Source organism: Falco cherrug, chromosome 8 (genome assembly GCF_023634085.1).
Source record: "Falco cherrug isolate bFalChe1 chromosome 8, bFalChe1.pri, whole genome shotgun sequence".
In the NCBI taxonomy this organism is placed as follows: Eukaryota; Metazoa; Chordata; class Aves; order Falconiformes; family Falconidae; genus Falco; species Falco cherrug.
This window is the reverse complement of record NC_073704.1, coordinates 49649572-49668679: the sequence shown is the minus strand read 5'-3', so window position 1 is coordinate 49668679 and position 19108 is coordinate 49649572. Positions and strand designations below refer to the sequence as shown.

The window sequence follows — 19108 nt, the reverse complement described above, 5'->3', positions numbered from 1 at the left end:
CCCCTCTTCTCAATTAACCTTGAAAAGCTGAGAGATACTTCCCTGCTGATTTCTGGATTGCCCCTTAAAACTCCTGCTCTTTGTTGACAGTTACAAAACTACAGTTGCAGTTGGAAAATTAACTCTGCTGTAGTTTCTCTCTAATCAGACATTTGCAGTACGCTTTTCCCAGTTACAGGTAATTCAAAGTGTTCCAGTCTACTTCATTTCTCCACACAGATTTTCTATTTTATGGAATACAGACATGGAGATTGTGATGTTTTAGCAGCACTGTTAGACCTGCTGCTGTGCACTATCCATGTCCAAGGCCCATTTTTGCCGCTGTTTCTGTATATCCTGGTTAATTTAAGGCGCTGCTTTCCTCCCGGCCTCGCCAAGAAACTGTAGAAAGTTTTATAGGTGTGCCTAGCAGTTCGCCCTTCTCTCCTTTCACAATCTACTTTGCCGTAGTGCTCCCTTCCTTGCTGCCATTGGTACCTGCACGGATGTCTGGCAAAGTGGGAGAGGCAATTTAAGGTTAAATAACAGTCGACATTTAATTACACTTTACAGAAAAACCAAGTATTCTGCAGAGTATTTGGAAGTAACACGACACAGAACGTGATGCCTGCGGCTCACCCGTGCCCGTTCACTGACCAGGGGAGGCTGGGGGCCGCCGCCTGCCCTCCCAAGTGCCCATCACCCTCCGCAAGCGCCTCTAACTTGTAGCTGAAGATAGAAGCGATTTTCTAACAGTTTGCTGGGGGTTTCCCACCGCCGCCCCGTGACGAGCTCTGGCCGCCCGCGGCTGCCTTTCCCCGCGTCGCCGGCCGCCCCCCGGGCCTGGCCTGCCGCAGCGGCGGCCCGCAAGCCCAGCGGCGCCCGGGGGTGCGGGGCACAGCGCGGGGGGGGCAGCCGCGCCCGCCGTTCCCTCCGCGCCGCCGCCTCCACGGCTGCGGCTGGGCCCGCGCCCCCCCTCCGCTGTCCGTCCGTCTGTCCGTCCGTCCGTCCCTCCCCGATCCTTGTCCCCCGGCCGGGGCGACGGGACGGGCGCCGTGAGGCCGGCTTCGCCCGCCCCGCTGGCAGCGCCGTTAGCCCGGCTGCCCCGGAGGGAGCCCGGCGGCCCCCCCTCGCCCGCACCTCTGCGGCAGCGCTCGGCCGAGGCAGCGCGGCCGTTCCGCCGAGGGACGGGGCGGCGCGGGGCCGCCCGCTATGCGCAGTAGCGGCCAGGGAGGCCGGGGCACCCCCGCGGCGTGACACCGGGGGCTGCCGCCCAGGCACCGTCGCCGTCCCCCGCGCCGCCCCGCGGCCGCCCCTCTCCGCGCCGCCGCCCGGCCCCATCCAGCGCGCGGGGGCCCTGCACGCGCGCGGCCGGGTGCCGAGCGCGGGGATTGGCTGGCGGGCCCGGCCGCGGCGCGTGCAGCCGGGGGCCGCCGGGGCTGCAGCCAGAGCGCGGCTGGCGCGGGCGCTGCTGCCGGGGCCGCGCTGCCTCCGCCGCCGCCTCTCGCGCCGCGCCCGCCGGCCGCGGGAGGGAGGGAGGGAGGGAGGGAGGGGCGGGGGGAGGGAGCTGAGGCGGCGGCGCCCCCGCTGCGCTCCGCCGCGCTGCGCCGCGCTGCGCCGCGCTCCGGGGGAGGGCCGGGCCGGGCGGGGAAGGGAAGGGAAGGGAGAGGCGAGCGGCGCGAAGGCAGGGGCCGGGCCGGGCAGGGAGGAAGGAAGGGGTGTCCCTCGGCAGTGGAGGAATCCGCGCCGCCGCCAAGTTACCGCCCGGAGACGGCGCGAGGCGCTCGGGCTGCTCAACCTGCCGCCGCTGCTGGTAAATGCGCTTCGCTCCTTACTCGCCTGCACGCGCGGGCTCCGTGCTGCTCGGCAGCGGCGCCCGCAGCTGCAGCGTGTCCGCCTCGGTCGCTCCTTCCCCGCCGCCCCCCCCTCCCCGCGCGGTCATTGCCATAGCGGAGTTGACAACTTCTGGCGCGCGGGCGGCGGTGCGCGGGGGCTCCCGCGGCTGCTCGCGCGGCGCTCGCGGGGGTCAGGAGTTGCAGGAGTTGCAGGGAGAGGGTCCGCCGCGCCTCTGCCAGAAGTGCTGCTGCTGCGGCGCTGCCCGCTAATTCGCATCCTGCATCGCTGGTATTTCTTTTATTTTCGTGGTGTTTCAGTGTTGCTTTTGCTCTTTAAACTGTTTTTTGTTGCTGTTGTTGTTCCCCCTTTTCTTTTTCCCCTTCCTGAGGGATTGAGGTACCGTTGTTTTTATTTTTTATTTTTTTCATTTTTTTCAACAGTGTGGAAAGGGATCGCTGATTCAGAAACTATTGTCCACAGTGCGTCTTGGTTAGGAGCAGGCAGAAATAAGGCAGGCATTTGTATTCCGAAAGGGAATTAAAAAAAAAAAAATGCTGCTTTGCATCATTGCTGCAAATTTGTAGGGAGCAGTAAGGGACAACAATATTACGTTGTTTGCAAAGATAATAAACATAGGTTTGGTGTTTCACGTATAGCCCTGCGATTGAGCTGTTTGGAAATTGCACTTGATCCGTTCCTGGCTGTGGAGGAAGGGGCTGCTGGCACGGACTGCGTGCATTGCTCAGACAATGTACCGGCGCAGGCGAACGCCAGACCAAGTCCCTGTTAGACCTTACGTGGAGTGGCAGTTTGACAAGATACTGCTCAGCTTCTTGCCTACACCCAAACGGAAATTTAAATCAGGTGGCTTAATGGGTGCGGATTGAGCTCTTAACTCTTTATCTCTGAACCAGACTCCTTTTTCAACACTTCTTGTTAGGATGCTTGTAAATTCTGGCGTAAACCTTTACCTCTAGCAATTTCAGATGATTTAATATCATTGATGTCTTAATATGTGCTTTTCCTGGTTTGTTTGTTTTTTTGTTTGTTTTTTTTTTTCCTTATGTGCCTAACTGTTCCGTCCTTTTAACAGGCTCAAAATGTAATGGCAAGTATTGTCTCTGTGTATATCTGTGTACATAAATATTTATACATATATAATGTTTGGCTTGTACTTGTTTAAATTTACCAAATCTTGTATTACATGGAGAAAACAGGTATTATAACAGAACTGAAATGCAGGAACACAGAATTAAAGGGCATTTTGTTTATAATATTCAGTTGTATAGTTAAAAGGTTATGTAAGAGCAAAGAAATTCAAAATGCATATGTTCTGAAGAAGTGAAGCCTAGAGGTAGCAGTGTTGTAGCAATTTCAGAAAAGGAAGCTTGACCGAACCAATATGGAATGCAAAGTGTCAATAACTAAGTGTAGTTATCTAATATCTTCATAGAGCATGGAATTCTGTTTAAAATCCATTGTGTTTAAGAACTTAGTCTGTATTAAGTGCAGAGTTAATGAAAAAGTAGTATCACCTGTTAGTGCGCTTACTTTATGCAAGTTTAATAGTTAACCGTGGCTGTAGGGTCTCAAAGTTTTTCTTCAAACTTCAGAAGAATTTAGAGAGAGAAGATTCTTTCTTCAAGACATTTGTATTATAATTCAAATCAATCTGATTGGAGAAACTGGTGGATCTCCACCTTACAGAACAACGACAGGTATTTTTCTAAGGGGCTTATGTAAGTGCTAGGTAAAGTGAATTTTTACAAGGGGCTGATGACCTAAAGATAGGTGGCATTTCTTGTGTTGTCAAGGTTAAAAATAGATACAAACGATATGTTTGGGCATTGTTTTCCCGTGCACTGGCAAATCAGTAACCAGGTTGACAATTAATTTAGCTTGGCCCATATACTGAGGTTTCTAGTCACTGACTAATAAAAACCCCCTATTCATATATATTACACTGGCGTAGATTGTGTGGTATTCAAAAAGCCGGCTGCGAGGTCTAAGCTTTAATACATTTTGAGAGGAAAACTTCTTTAGCTGTGGTTTCTGAATGTCCTGGCAACATGTAAGAACTCATAGAAGTATTTTTTTTTCCAAATGTTAATACATGTTCAGCGTATTTAAAGAAAATAACAAAGTTTTGATCCAGATAATGTTTGAATTGCTATTCTGCTTATTTTAAAACATTTCCTACTAAGACAGTGCTTGTATGAAAATTATAATCTTTTAATTCTCTAGATGCTTATTTTTCATGTGGATAACGAAAGTAAAATAGTCGTGTTTCTGTGTCATTAGATTTCAGCTGTTTATGTAGCTTGGGGAAAATTAACACATGAGCATCACTTGTGATGTTTTTCACCAATTAAGTTGAACTGTATTTTCCTTTTTAATATTTCATTCTAGAAGTCAAAGCGCAGCATGAGAAACTGAGGAGGCACTTTTTTTTTATTAAGTGACAGAGATTAACAGTGGTAGAAGCATTGATTTGAAGGGCTAATAGTTAAATTTCTTTGCCTTTTTAAAGAACATTTTTATTTCTGAGAAGAGCAGTAATATGTATATGTATATCAGCTTGTGATAAATTATGGTCATTGCTTTGGCATTTTTCCACCAAATACTTTTGGTTTTGTTTCTGCAGTCAAAGAAAATGTCTTGTGAGCACTATTACTGTTAAAGTAATGGTGCAAGTTGTCTTAGTGGTCTTGTGCTTAAAATTATTTAGACCAACGTAGAAAAGGGAAAATGTTTGTTCAGTTCAATCAAGGTCAATGTCTAGACTTTGTTGTCTGAGAGGTCGAACTAAACTGAAGGTCAAATTAGATGGAGACAAGGCTCAAGCCACTGTACCCCTCAAGTCAATACACCGATGTTTGAGAAGCTGGTTTGTGTTTGTTTGCAGTTCACTGTGAATTTAATCACTCAATCCTTAATGTTTTTGGCAAAAGGTGCGCGTAGAAGCAGCACCACTGAAGTTCATGCTTAAAGATGAGACCAAAAAATTATTGGACTGATCCTTTAAGTACTAATATTCTTTTATATAAATGGATAGTTCTAAAAAGTCTGCCCTCCCGCGCCCTGGATCCGTAACAGGAAATACAACCTTAGAATACAAATTAAATTAATTTCTACTAAACTGATTAAGATAAGAGATGGTTTAGTCCTGACTCTCATTTTCAGAAGGTTACTATTTAATGGAAATGGCAAGATTTTTCCAGGCTTTTTTTTTCTTATAATTTCACAAAATCTTTATCAGGAAGAATAGTTTTATATTGTATTTACAGCGCTACAATAGAAAAGATAGCATTGCTGATACTAAACACATGCAGAACGGGTCCATACTTTCTGACCTGAGGTGTCACATCCCGGAGCCTTCAATACCAACTGAGAGTGACTCATCCTCCTAACTTCTTACTGCACAAAATAGCTCCCGTACAGTGTACATTTAGCTTGTGTAGGAGACGGAGTATGGAATGACTCTGGCTGCATCAGACTGTTCCAACCACAGACTGGACCAAATTTGTGTCCTGCTTGGTTCTGTACCCTCGCAGAGCCCCTTCTTCTTATCCTTGTTCACAGTCGCTTAGCGGAGCAGCTGCAGCGACGTGTAGAATGTTTTCTGCAATTGAATCTCACCTAATCCAGATATGGATTTAAAAGATACTGTTGGGCATTCTCTGTTAGCTGAATTTTGTCTCACAATTATTGGTCTGCGTTGGGATCTCATAATGCTGTTGAAGTTCAAATACATTGTTTTAAATCCACCTTGCTGACTAACTCAATATTATCAGATAGACCTTTTGGATAAGCAGGAAGCGCACTAAGCTTAGATATTCATTTTTTATTATTTTTTGAATAGATTCTTTTTGGTTGAATTGATTGACGTTCAGTGCCAAACAGTAATAAATAGACTACTTTCAGGTTTATTGCTGAACATTAATAACCTAGTAGTCATCCAAATAGGGATGTAATTATAAGATTTTTAGCAAAAAGCTTCACAACGTTGAATTATAGACTTATGTTTAGCTGAGCAGGTTGCAAATGGATGCGTGATGCATATACTGGCTTACACCAGTGGCAGTATTCAGATGTGTTCTGGGGTAATAGTTAAGGGAAAAACTGATCTTAAGTCATGTTTTTTCCTTTAATTCAAGAACAGGTTTTGTAGAAGATATGTTTTGTTGTCTGATGAATGGTAAGCAAATTTGCATTGAGGTAGGGGGTTTCACTTTGGGGTTTGGGGATATTTTTTGTGTGTTTGGTTATTTTTATCTTTGTTTTGGTTTTTTTTTTTTTTTTTATGAGTTGGTTTGTTGTTTTTTGTTGTTGTGTTGGTGTTTTTGTTTTGTTTTAACTATAATGCCAGTCAAGTAGTATGGGGAAATTAAAAACAAGGTGTCACCCTTTTTGGCTAATAAGAGTCTTCATTCTGGTTTTGCTCTTAATGGGCTTCTTTGGCTCAGTGTGCACATTAATATATCAAAGCCCTAACTGTAACCCTTCAGAACTACAAATGTGTGTTAAAACTGTATAAAATATAGGAGTAGCTGCTCTCAAAGAATTGTCATACTAGTTTGAGGCACGCTGCAACTGCCTTTGTCTTTAGTAGGAGTATTTAAAGCTTTCAGTTGGTCTCAGTTCTCCAGATTTATCTGTTGGGGGTTTTTTTCAGCCCACCCAGGCAAGGAAATCAGAGGGAGTATATGAGACTATAAAAATCATTAATGAACATATCCATTAAACACTTTAAGAGTATGGAATTAACTTGTATATAAAGTCCTTGTGGAAGGTACCATGTGAAGCGTGTGGAGAGGCAGCAGAGTTGCAGCCCAGTGCTGTACCGGTGCCCTAGCTGTGCCCGCAGCGTGGGCGGGGTGAGCAGGGACGGCATCCAGCTTGATGGTGATGTGCTCTTTGGGGGAAGCAGTGGAAGTGGTAGGAACAAAAAGTGCATCTCTCGCATATCCCTGCTCATGTAAGGCTTTTGTGGGCATGGTGATATCAGCTGGTGTACGTTATTCTGAACCACAGTCTGAGAGACGTACACAGTCTGAGAGACCCAGGGAAGCTTTTCAGTGTGGATACGAGTCCGGGTCTGCCGAATTTTAGTGTAGCACTGTGACATTGCGAGTCATCTTTTTACATCAGTGTGCATATGTACGAGAGCAAATGGAGCCTGTCTCCATGTCTGTACTTCTGTGTTTAGCTATCTGAGAATCTAAATGCCTCCTGGGAAGTTTCACATGTGTTCCCTTAACTCTGAATGTGAAAATCTTTGTTTTTTAAATTACTGTTTTCAGGGGAGAAAATGAGAAAGTTTAGGAAGGTCACTTTTCCTGAACTAATGCAGTTAGGAGTGTTGGTTCTGTTGTGATTTTGAATGGCTCTGTACAGTGCTACATGTCAACTAGATCGTAGGAGATGTAAGTTTAAAGAGGTACAGATGAATGTACGTAAGTGGAAACTACGCAAATTCTGTTCTGAAGCACTTGTTACATAGTAGTGTTGGGCTGAAGTGTAAAGACATGTAAAAACAGTAAAATATAGAAGGTCCTATTAAATGTAAATAACTTATTTTTCCAAAGCTTTTTGCGAGTATGGATTGCCTAGTGACTCTTCTAAGCTCTCTTTAAATCGTAGCTCTCCACAGTGAAGTAAGCTATGGGAATGGTGTGCTCCAGCATTGTGCTGCACACTACAAAAATGGGAAGCACCTTCTTCAGCAACAACAAAGTTGAGTATTTAGAAAGGTAGAATACTTGATATTGAAATGTAAGTGTGTCACTAGAGACAACATTTTGGAGCTTGAAAATGAAGTTCATTTTACTTGCTACACTTACCTTGCCAATGTTACAGGAAATACTGTGCGTGAATCAGATTCTGGGGGGGAAATGAGATGTTGACTTTACACTAGTTGAAATAAAGTAGCAAACATAAATATTAAATGCATCATAGTATATAAAAATACTTTCTCTAGGGAGGAATGTTACATACTTCACACTTGCAACATTTAATGAGTTTTCTGAACCAAATTATAACAAGTGATATGCAGCTTAATACACTTAGAGAATATAGTAAAAAAAATCAAATTTCATTTAAAATGTCTACCAGTGCATGCTGTTTGCCTAGTTCTGCTGTCTGTGTAGATACCTACTTTCACCATCAGTGAAGAATTAGGCATTTAAAGAAAAGAACTTTTCATCTTAGTTCATATTTACATAGATTTCGGGTCTCGATGTGCATACGTGCAGGTCCTTGGTGCGTTTGGTTTTGGCTTTGTGCCTAGGGACGCTCAGGAGTTGGCAAGAGTGTATAGTCTGGAACACAGAACTTTCTCTTAAGGCATGTTTTCTTGTCTAGGTGTTTATTCTAACTTTTATGCAGCATTTTGACACAGAGAAAATGTTTTTACCATTACCTGTGGTTTTTGAGAGAGTGCACTATGTCTGTTGCACTAGTTTTGCATGAGAACATACAAATGCAAACATTCACAAAAACATGAGCCCATAAAATGATAGGGGAGTAGTTTTCTCTTCCACTTCAATATAGCTGACTGGGCACTAAAACTGGAAGGATTATTAATGAATCTCACAGAAAAATAATTGTTTTGGCAGACTCCTTCCAATCTTGGGGAAGTTTTAGACAAATCCTAGTGTATAGAAGAATATTCAAACGAGTGGAAACTTCATACATGTAACTATAACATTAAGTAAAACACAACAGTACTATGAAAGTGGATCTGTAGTTTTAATAATCTCATAAGAGTTTAATTTGAGTGTTTATATTACGTGTGTACAGTTACCTAAAACATGATTGAGTTTATGTAAATGTTTGTGTGACACAGGAAGGTCTGCTAGCAGTAGAGATACAGAAAATTTCCACAGTGAATGGCTTTGATCAGTTCTTTCTGTTTTTGGAACATGTGGCCTAAATATCAGCTAAAGAACAGTGGCAAATGCTGCTGAGGGGAACTGTAAATGTGCAGATCGCTATTGGAAGTGAAGCAACAGAGAACAGATTTTTAAAGAAGGTTGAGTGTTTGGAGATAAGCAGGTGCCTATAAAATGATCAAAACTTCCTATTAGCTTTACTCGCTTTTAACACCCATTCTTAATGTCCCTCTGGACTTTATCCTGCATCTGTAGCTGTGGAAAATCCTTAAGGGAGGTGGGGGGAAACCCCTGCATCTAAGTATTTCAGTTAAGGCACCTTATATGTGTATGGTTGGTACTTAAGTCTTTTCAGGAAAGATTTATGAGAAGTAGACCATCAGGTAGGCTATTAATAAACCAAAAAGCAGGGTGTGGTAACAAAGATTTGTATATAGCCTTGGTCACAGAAGGAGCTAAACCTTTTTTTTTTTTTTTTTTTTTTTTTCTCCGGAGAAGTCAGCTGGCTTCAGTTGTCTCCCTGCATAGAGACTAACCTAAACCTTCTCCTTTTCCCTTTATCTCCAGCTGCTTGTTGTCAGCATGGAGCAGTCTGAGAAAAAGTCTCTTAGTGCAGTGCTAAATGTGGAGGTCACAGCTTTATTAACCAGTACTGAAGTACGTGGCATTCCAGTGCAAATCTTAGCTGACACCAATGGCCTCAGCTATGGAATAAAGAATAAGCTGTGCGGCTGTCTGTCTTTCAGCTTTCCTACCTGCTAAGGGATGCTGACTGAAATCCAGAACATTGTCACCTTCTTTCTTCTGTGGAACCTACTTGAGGTTGAAAGATGACACGAGAGCGGAGCTGCACAGAACTGATCTTTTCAGAAAATGATGTCAGTGGTCAGGACCGATGCCTGAGTGGCTCACTGTGCAGCAGAACTCGCTGCAGCATTTTTCTAGGGAATCAAAGTCACAGTTATTTCAGTAATCCTTCTAAAACAGGCTGTCTGGAAGGTGGAAATGTCTTCGTGGTACTTTGACTGTCTCATCATTGCAGGGCAAAGGAGAGGAGTAGTCTCTTTCAGATCACAATGTTGATAACCAACGTGCCTTCCATTGAGAACTCATCATAACGTCACAGAAAAAAGCTGAAATAGTGAATCCTCAGTGGATTACTGTGGTCGCTGTCTTTCTCCTGATCCTTTAGGATCATTCCCTGCTTCAGGAGCCTGGCTATAAACAGCAGGCTCTTTCTCTCTGGGGCATGAAGAGGGGAGAATTAATGCAGAAAAAGTGTGACCTGAATATTGCCTCACCTGCCCTGGGGTGTGTCTTTTCTCTTTCACAAGTGTTCTCATGGTCTTTGGCTTCGCCACTGCATCACCCTTACTAGGGTGAGCACCTGCGAGACCCCGAGCCCTGTGTTCTGCCTCGGAGCAGTAGAGGGAAGGGCTGGCAGCTCCTTCTGGTATTGTGCTCCTTGTTGTATTACCAGTGAGGATTACTAACTAATGAGTTGAATGAAAGAGACCTTTCCCTTCACTTTCACAAGCAGCTGTCACTGCTGGAGAGAAGAAGTGGCAAGAGGTGAGAAGAACCTGTGGATTGCCTGTGGAGTATTTATTCTTCTATTGAAGCTCTAATTACCTAACTGAAACTCTTCTTCCATCTCTCCAGCAATCCCAGGGGCCTCCATAGGTTCCTGTAGTTCAGCTGGCATTCTGTATCAGCTACCTCCAGGCTTAAATTGCCTTTCTTTTTCCTACATTGTTCCTTTAAAGGAGCAGTAATCACTTCCCCCTCTGTTTCTCAAACCATCCCAAAATACAAGCCTTTAATAGATTGCTCTTTTACAGAGCAGCGTATGCATTTCCTCTGTGCCTCTCACCCTTTGCCCATACCCTTCATTGACTGTGCAGGTATTGGAGTTTACACGTGGTCAGTTCTGTAGATCTTGAAATTGGCATGTCTCACAAGATCAAGGTTTGTAATTCTACCCCAGTTAGTTTAAGGGTGCTGGGATAGGGAGAGCTGTGTCATTCGGTCTGCCTGCTTGGGGAAAGTCAGAACTGAGACTCTGGTACTCCCAACACAGATGTCATTCCCTTCTCTGGTGATGCCAGGCAAAGGAGATAGCCACCGTACGTTTTGATTCCCTTCCTCTTATAGGAAAGAAATGATAGGAGGTGTGGGGTTTAGATCTCTTGAAAAGCTGCTGTGATTGCTGCTTTGTACTACCTCTGTTTGCCACTGGGTTTCTACCTAGCCAGGGATGCCAAAGGGTGTCTGATGATTGACAATGACCTAGCTCCTAGAATGAAGTGTTAGAAGTCCAGCGTGCAGTCGGATTGGGTCAGTCCTGGTGTAAGGCTGAAACCTGGTGGGTAGTGCAAAAATCTTCAAGCAGTTTTCATGAAAACAAGTAATTAATCCCTATGAATTGTAGAGTAGGAGTGTCTTTAAATGAATGGAGGCAGTGGGTTGATTAGCATTGATGATATGCAGCTGTGGCGTTGCCTCGGAGGCAGTGGGTTGATGGACATGAATGATGTGCAGCTGTAGCTTGTTCCTGCTAGGTAGTTAAATAGCTCTGAGGAGTAGGGGTCGGATGGAGGAGTAGTAGCAGTGGGGTCTGACCTCTGGAGGAAGCAGAAACAGCACGGACAGTAGAATCTGACCAATGGTAAAAGCCTAACAAGGCTTTTGCAGCCTACTGGTTTGTTTGTGCTGCAGCAGTTATGATAGTTAAGCCTGAAGTAGCTATGTTTGAGTATTAGGGTCTGGTCCTGTGAGTAGTCATTGTCCTGCTGTTGCTCATGTGACTATGTGTGAGAAAGGATCACCTGCTTAAGGCAGGCTCTGCTGGAAGATGACTTTCCCATTGTCCTCCGTTTGCAGTTTAGTTTAGTTGATGCATTTGAAAAATGGACACTTAGAAGATGGTTAGGTGTCACTTTAGTTTTGCTAATGAAATGCTGTTTAGCACTTAGGTTCTGCTGTGCCAGTATTATGGCCTACTATCATTTATAGCTAGCAGGTTTTATTTTCAAACTAAGCACCAACAAACATATATATGAGCTTGAATTTGTGGCAGTTGAAGTTAACGGATGCCTCGCAATGATTGTAGTGACTTTGGATCAAACCTTGCTTATACATTCTACTTTTTTAGCTGGGTAGGGAGGATAACTTGCTTTGTTTCTAAGTGGTTTTCTTTAAAGGAAAAGAGAAAAGAAGGGGTTTGGCAGCACATGTTGCATGAACAGTTGCCGAGGTTAAAGAAAAGATAATACTTGGTTTAACATTGCTCTGCATTTAGGCAGTGCATACAGAAGGAAAACCAGGGACCCTCCTGGTAGTTCAGGAGCAGCTATGCCTTACTCCATCTGTGTCTCACCTTGTTTGAAAAAAAGAGCCTTGGTGGGCACAGCAGGCTAGAAGGACTATGGCCAGGGTGCTGCTACCTGGGTCCAGGTGGTGAGCCAGCAAAACCACGGATTCCAACCTCTCTTGCTGTCTTCCTCCTCCCTTCACTTACCTCTTTTAAACTTAATTCTTGCACAGCTGTGTTTTAAGCTCTAAAACATAAACTCCATGACTGAGGGTTATTTGACTTGATTCAGTCAGTTCCTGAATATTTTGGAGTATAATTCCCCAGATGTGTTATGAACAGGTCTGCCCATGTCAGAAGTCACAGTATGCATGTCGCTGTGTATTTAAAAATAATGCTTTCTGTGTCGGGTAGTTGGCTGGTGAATTTATCCTGTTTATGCCATGACCCTAAAAGGGATCTCTTTGGTTGGATGGTGGCATTTCTGTCTTCCACCCTCCTTTCTCACCGTTCCTACCCTGCCCCCCTCAGCCATGACATTGATGGGGGCATTTTTACAGGTGTAGTTTAATGTTTGTGGTTGACTATTTTATTGCCAGAAGTTACATGAATACTTGGTGCCACTTCTGTAGTGTATGAAGTCTTATTTGTGTCTGTTACCAGTAGATTGTAGCTAAACAATGCATGTTATAAATGAATGTTTATTTCCACTTTGATTACTTTGGAAGTCCATAGGGTTATTATTCATCTTCCCTACTTAGCAGTTATTCAACATATCAGTTTGCTTACATAGTAAATCTGTAATAGCTTTTTGTATTATGGAAAACAATCCTTCCTTTAGTAGGGAAGCAGTGATGCAGGATAAGCTAATGCACTGAAAAATAAGTTTATTCTCCACTTAGAAAAAGGGCAGTTGCAGTCCTGCAGATAAGGGTCTGGATTTGTTGCCTCTGAACAGCAGACAAAATTCTGCTGGTCAGTTCACCCACTCAGTGTATCAGTTTTGTGGAAAGATGTATGTCTTTGGGTTTGCTTAATTGCCCACCTTTTGCTGTCGCCATTTCCCACACACCCCCCCCCCCCCACTCCCCAATTTTTTCAATTAGAAAGTGTTTTGGAAGATGGTAGAAGTTGGATGAGGTTCCAGTAGCGTAGGAGGGAAAGAAAAGTTAATCCAATTTTTAATTTCAGATAAACAGCTTTATTCTAGAAGCTATCTTCTCTCTTTGCGATTAGTGTGAACATGGACAAGAATCTTTTGAAATAACTAAAATGGCTATATTATATTTCAAATATATGGTAGCTAGGTGGCCTGTTCACTGATTGATTTTAGCACATTAGGGGACCATATTCTTCTTTCAATCATGGAGGCTCAGGCTCAGTAGGATGATGAGTGCCTGGTTTAGCCCTTCTTTTTAAACTTTAAAGACTGGAATCCTTTGGTGAGCAGGGCAGATCTACCTCACTGGGGTAGTCACTGGTGACTGTGAAGATGTCATATAGTGTAGAAGCACCTGAGCTTCTCCTGGATTAAAACTGGGTGGCAGCACTATAATCTGGCTGTCATCTTTTTTCCCATTTCCTTGCCATCTTTGAAGGTATGTGTTGACTAAAAGCTGAAATTCCGCAATACAGGAGCTGAGCTCCTCTTACTGCTAGGACACACCTGGCAAAGGACTATTTCAGTCGTCTTGTACGACTTAATCCATTATCCCTGTGAATAGTGGAATGCAGTGGCTCACAGTGGGATACAGCGTCTCAACGTGAAGCATATTTTCTGGAAAACTGAGTAAGTTGTACCTTGGAGCTACCTGCTTTTCTTTATTGGTTTATTTATAGATGTCTCTAAATCTGTTTTATGTGAGTTATTCAAGACTTTGCAAGATAATTTGCAGGGTTTTTTTGTGGAGAATAGCTTGTTTAATCATTAGATTGACATATGTGTCCCCTTTCTCCCCTGGCACTTGTGTGTGTGCATTACAGTTAAAGCTCGCTCCTTGCCAGGACACTTCTACCTTCTCTTTTAAGTGTCATGACTTACAACGGCAAAGACATTACACCTACATACGAAACAGTCAGGAACTCTTAACCTGGCTCCTAGATTCCAAACTACTGCTTCAACAACCTTTGGGTTCTGTTCATCTTAGTTTTGAGGTCCACAGGACTTCTCCTCAGACCATCTCATCTTTCTCTTTTCCCATTTCCCAGTGGGAATTCCAGCCCAGAAAGACTATTTGTTCTTTTCCACAGTTACCACAGCACTTTGCTTTGTGTACCCTTTATACAACCCTGCTCTCACTTAGGAATTATTTAAAGCTTGGATCGTTTTCACCAAGAAAGATTGAGGTTAGAAATGATAGAAAACAAACCAAAACCCCAAATCCGCTTTCACATGAGAACAATAGTAAAGCATTGGAATGGTGTCTCTGTGGAGGCTGTGAAATCCTGGCCATTACTGATATTACAGTACAGACTAGACAATATCCATCTAGGATGGTGGCTTTACTGTTGATACTGCCTTGCAGTTAGGGGACAGGTTGGACAGCTTTGCAGTGGGCATCTCTCCCAGGTGTGTTCTTCTGCAATACACTGGACTTGCATTTTATAATAGGAATAGGTGGATCTAAACAGATGTCCACCAAAAACCCTCCATTTTTTTTTTTTTTTTCAAGTTCATTTCTTACAGATTCAGTGTGTTTTTTCAAGTGACTGAACTGGAATTTTGAGTTAGGACAACTGAAAACCTGGATAATTTGCAAATGGTAAAGATGGATTATAGCAGTTAGTGCTATTTGAGGTTAAATAGGTGTGTGTGTATGTGTCTGTGCATGCATGTGTGTGTAAGGTTTTGCAGATTTGATACAAAAATCCTTGTGACTACAAGGCAGGGATCTTGTATTGTTTTTGTTAAACTGTTTTTCTCTTTCAAGGCTTCCTGTCTAAGCAAGCCCTTAATGCATGGAAAGAGGCTAAGATCATGAATAAGAGAGCTGTTTCGCTAAGCTGCTCTGTAAGTGCTGTAGCAACCTTCCAACTCCAGAGCTGAAATTTTGCACTATTAAGTATTTGTATATTCCAGGCGATTCATTTGGCATCATGTCTCTGAAGAATAGCACCCAAATAGCTAATGAGACTTCATCAAATACCGCAAGTATTTGTAACGAAAATGAAAGTGTCCTTATTTGGTAAACAAACCAGATGTGAGAGAAATAAAAGTGCAGAAAAGTAGATCATGCTTTAGATCATACAGAAATACTGTGAGGAGAGGATAATAGGGGCAAAGTCTTCATGGCAGCCCCTAGAACACACATGAAATTGAGTGAGACGAGAGATTTAAGCTATAATAGCTTTGTGAGGGAATGCCCTGCCTCTCTCCTTGTTTCCCTGCATTGCATCAGTACTGATCTTTTTAAACATGGAAATAGGTGCCCTCTGTGACTACCACTGTATCGGTGCTACGGGACGGCTTTCTGAACTCTGGATTTTGCTGAGCTATCCCCAGATGCCCTAGATACTATTGAGGCTTTCCCTAGAAAAATAAGTGGTTTGGAAAAAAATGACCGATCATCCCAGCTGACATAACCTTCCTGCATGCTTTTATAATATAAATCACAGTGGAATTAGCGAGTAAAATCTTGAATATTGTCTCTTTTAATGCTATCCTTTCAAATTAATGGTAATGATGATTTCTCGGTTTGGGGAGCATGGTAGTGGCTTTCCAGTGACTAATAGCTTCAGTCAGTAATGTAATAGATTTTTGCAACATGATAATGAAAAAATTTCTAATGAAGGTCAGATAGCAAATGGCTACTGAATCATTAGTTTTAAAAATCCGTCAAACTTTGCAATATTTTTTTTCAGGTTTTGTTAAGCAGGCTTTTTCAGCCCTGACGACAGAGCCGTGATCGTTACAGATATTTCAGTGAATGTGTTGGAAGAACAGACCTAGTCTATTAGGCTCTTGAAGAAGAGAATTGATGCTGCTTAGTTTGGTGCGTGATTCAAAGCCCAGTTGGGTTTTCAGACTTTTTAGGTGAGATAGCGTTGTTGAGCCCAACAGTTAAGGCTGGACTGTGTGAAGTCACATTTTGCCGTTTTACTTGTTGAATAGTCATCACAGAACACCCGGTGGCATGATGCAGGTGAATATATCACTGGAAATAGTGAGTGCTTTCCACTAGATGTCTTCACCGTGGGTGACTAAATCAGTAACTTAGTGATGCAGGAGTATCTAACTTCGTGTAGACGCAGGTTTGGATTTGTAAATTTGTAGGTATTTTATTCATAGCTGTTGCAGCACTGGTGTTCTGCAGGGTGTAGTCATAGTTTTGTTGATTTGTGTTAGTTGCTGAAGCTTTTAGTGTTACACAGGTAGAGGACTTCTACAAGGGCATTGGAAGAAACATGCCGTGTCTTAGAACATCTTGTAAACACATCAGTAAATCGTGGATAAAATCAAATGTGTTTTCTTTTTGTAGAATTTTTTTCTCATTTGCATTTGTGAATCATTCATCTGTTTGTCATCAGCCAGTGATATTTCTGTAGTAAGTGAATTCCCGTTAGCTACCTACGAAGTAATTTTTTTTTTATGGCATACTGATTCCTATTGTGACCTACTTATGTTAGCTACAAAACATTAATCTACGAAGCATTAGATAACTGTGATTATTTCTTTGAGTGATAGAAAGTAAACAGAGAATAACAGTTAAAGAAATAGTCTCAAATCTTTGAGTATTGTAAGAAAAATGATGAAACTAGCTTTTCCTGTGAATCAGGAGTTTAAAGTGGGGTTAATGCTACAAAAGTATAGTTCAAGTTACGGCTTGGCAGACAATCTCATATAAAATCCTTGCTGCTCAGAACCTGTTTTGGAGAAAGCACAACACTATATAGGTTGTTGTTTTGTTCCTGTGTTGAGATAATTTTGTTAAAGTTTTGGAAGGATGTGCATGTATATGTATGATTTCATGTAGGAAATTAAGTTTGAAGTTGGAAGAGAAAGTCTGAAACAAGTTCTTATGAAGGAGAGGACTTTAACTGTAGAAGTGTTAAGGAATTAAATAATTCCTGTCTTGTGTGTTGTGCTTTTTCATACCAAATACATAAATTGTTTCCCAGTTTAAGATCTGTATATGAAAACTGGAAAGGAATACAGATACAGATTTTTATTTTTTTAAAAAACCCTAAATCTTCATCAGATACCAAGTCTTTTAATGATTGATCTGAAAAAAAATTCTTTTCAGTATATTGGAGAAGGGGGTTAAGAATTTTTTCAAAATTTAAAACCAAAACACAGTATAGTACAAAGCATAATATAGTACTTGAATGTACTATACATGCATAATTTTTTTAATGGTCTTTTTTTTTTTAAGTTAAAAATACATCAGGCTAGAACTGCTGTGGAAAAAATATATATGTGTACACCTCATTAGGTTGCATTTAACTGCTGTATTAAAACCAGGCAAATAAAGACATGCAGTCTGCAAGTCAAACTTACTATGTCAGAGGACTAAAAAAACCCCTCTCTCTTAAAACTTTATTAATTTATTTTCTCATTTTCTAAAACATTTGGTTTTTTACTTTGCTTCTCTGTTAAACTTTCACAATCTGCATTTTCGGGGCAAAATCGATCCTAACAGGTTTCTCAGACATCTTCAGTGTAGCAATTATTTTTGTGCACAGTGAGTGTTAAATCCTTGATTATGTTATGGGAAAAATGCAATGAAGTTGTCTAGCACCTGGTTAGAGAAGGAATAACTGTTGTGGTGTTACTGTATTCAGTGTGGTGCTTACGGGGCTTTCTGGGGTAAGGTGGTAAGAAGGAAATTTGTCTGTTGTTCAGCTGCTGCACTGAAGGTAACAAATTCCGAGCTGATGCTGGGCACCTGTGGTTCTTGTGGCCATGCAGAGGGACAGGAATGCGGATTAGGGGGCAGCGTTGGTGGCCCTGCTGGCTCTGAATTGGTTGTGGTCCCAATCTCTGTGATGCAGAAAGCTACAGAACTTGTTTAGTCTGTCGAGCAGTTCACACTGCTTCCTAATGACCAACCACGTAAAAACCAATGGCATAACATGGTGTCATCATCTAATATTTACCATTTGCTGGTGCAACGTGAGCCAGGTATAGGTGCTGGTAGAAATGCTTGGGCCAGTTCTGTGTGACAGAAGGATTCACTTTATTTTGATATGTTGCCTTTATAACATGTGCTCGTCGTAAGAGAAATGGCTGCCGTGCTGCAGCTGTGGGTCTAGCCCTCCAATGGATCTCTGCTATGAAGTACTAAGTGAATGAATTATGCTGATTCAGAAGGGTAGGAAATCCTAGATTTGTTGTAGGAGTGAGTCGTATTCTTCTCTTGCTTGGTGCAACAGTGCTGTCTATCATCGTTTTATTGGGATGGTACCTTGTATGAGAAATTAAAGAGTGGGTGCCTAATACCCGAGGACAGATTTTTCATTTTGTAATCTGTGACAAGATGACAAAACATGAGAAAACATGATGGCCTTTCTGCTTCAGACATATCTATCTGTCTAGGTGCGAGTACCTTGTCTATGACAGCAGCCAGAGTGGAAAAAGTACATGCAATGGTTAGGTATGCCTGGATGTGCCTGTGCATCTCCAAATTAGATGTATGAAGTATTGCAGATGAACTTTTTAAACCAGTGTGTTGTCATAAGTCTTTCCTGAACCGGTTATAAACTTTTGGGCTTGATCTCAATCTGCTGGCACTTTGAATTCTAGGCTTTTGCAAGCTGCATGGAATCGTGAAGCAAGGCTTATTCCATTATTCTCATCTCTGTGTTCTCTAGGATTAGGCTTTGTTTATTGCATGTTCTTCAGAATGAGATATTGAAGCCCAGATGGTTGTACTCTGGTGCCCTTCCCCAACTGAAAATGCAAATTTCCTGTTAGCCGTGATTTCTCTCTGACAAAGGATGTGAAAAGTATAGCAAATACCATGAACAGGCTTAAAAATCTTATCTCACCTGCAGCCAACTCTTTTGATAGATCTGAAAACAATGAGGTATTTCTTCATCCTGGCTACTTGCAAGTATTTTCTAAAATTTGCATAGTAAGCATCTAATT

The 19108-nt window shown here is 42.5% G+C and overlaps 1 protein-coding gene across 5 annotated transcripts in view; it reads left to right on the top strand.

Annotated features, from left to right (window-relative positions):
- The first annotated feature begins 1647 nt into the window (after positions 1–1647).
- The window catches only part of TENM2 (teneurin transmembrane protein 2), a 698234-nt gene continuing 680773 nt past the window's right edge, over positions 1648–19108 (top strand). For 4 of the 5 annotated variants that reach the window (XM_055717811.1, XM_055717810.1, XM_055717809.1 and 1 more), the window contains exon 1: positions 1648–1792. The gene's annotated coding sequence lies outside the window, so the exon portion shown is untranslated. Of the gene's footprint in view, positions 1793–1992; positions 2104–19108 lie in introns of those variants that run through there. The other variant, XM_055717808.1, reaches the window with a different exon arrangement.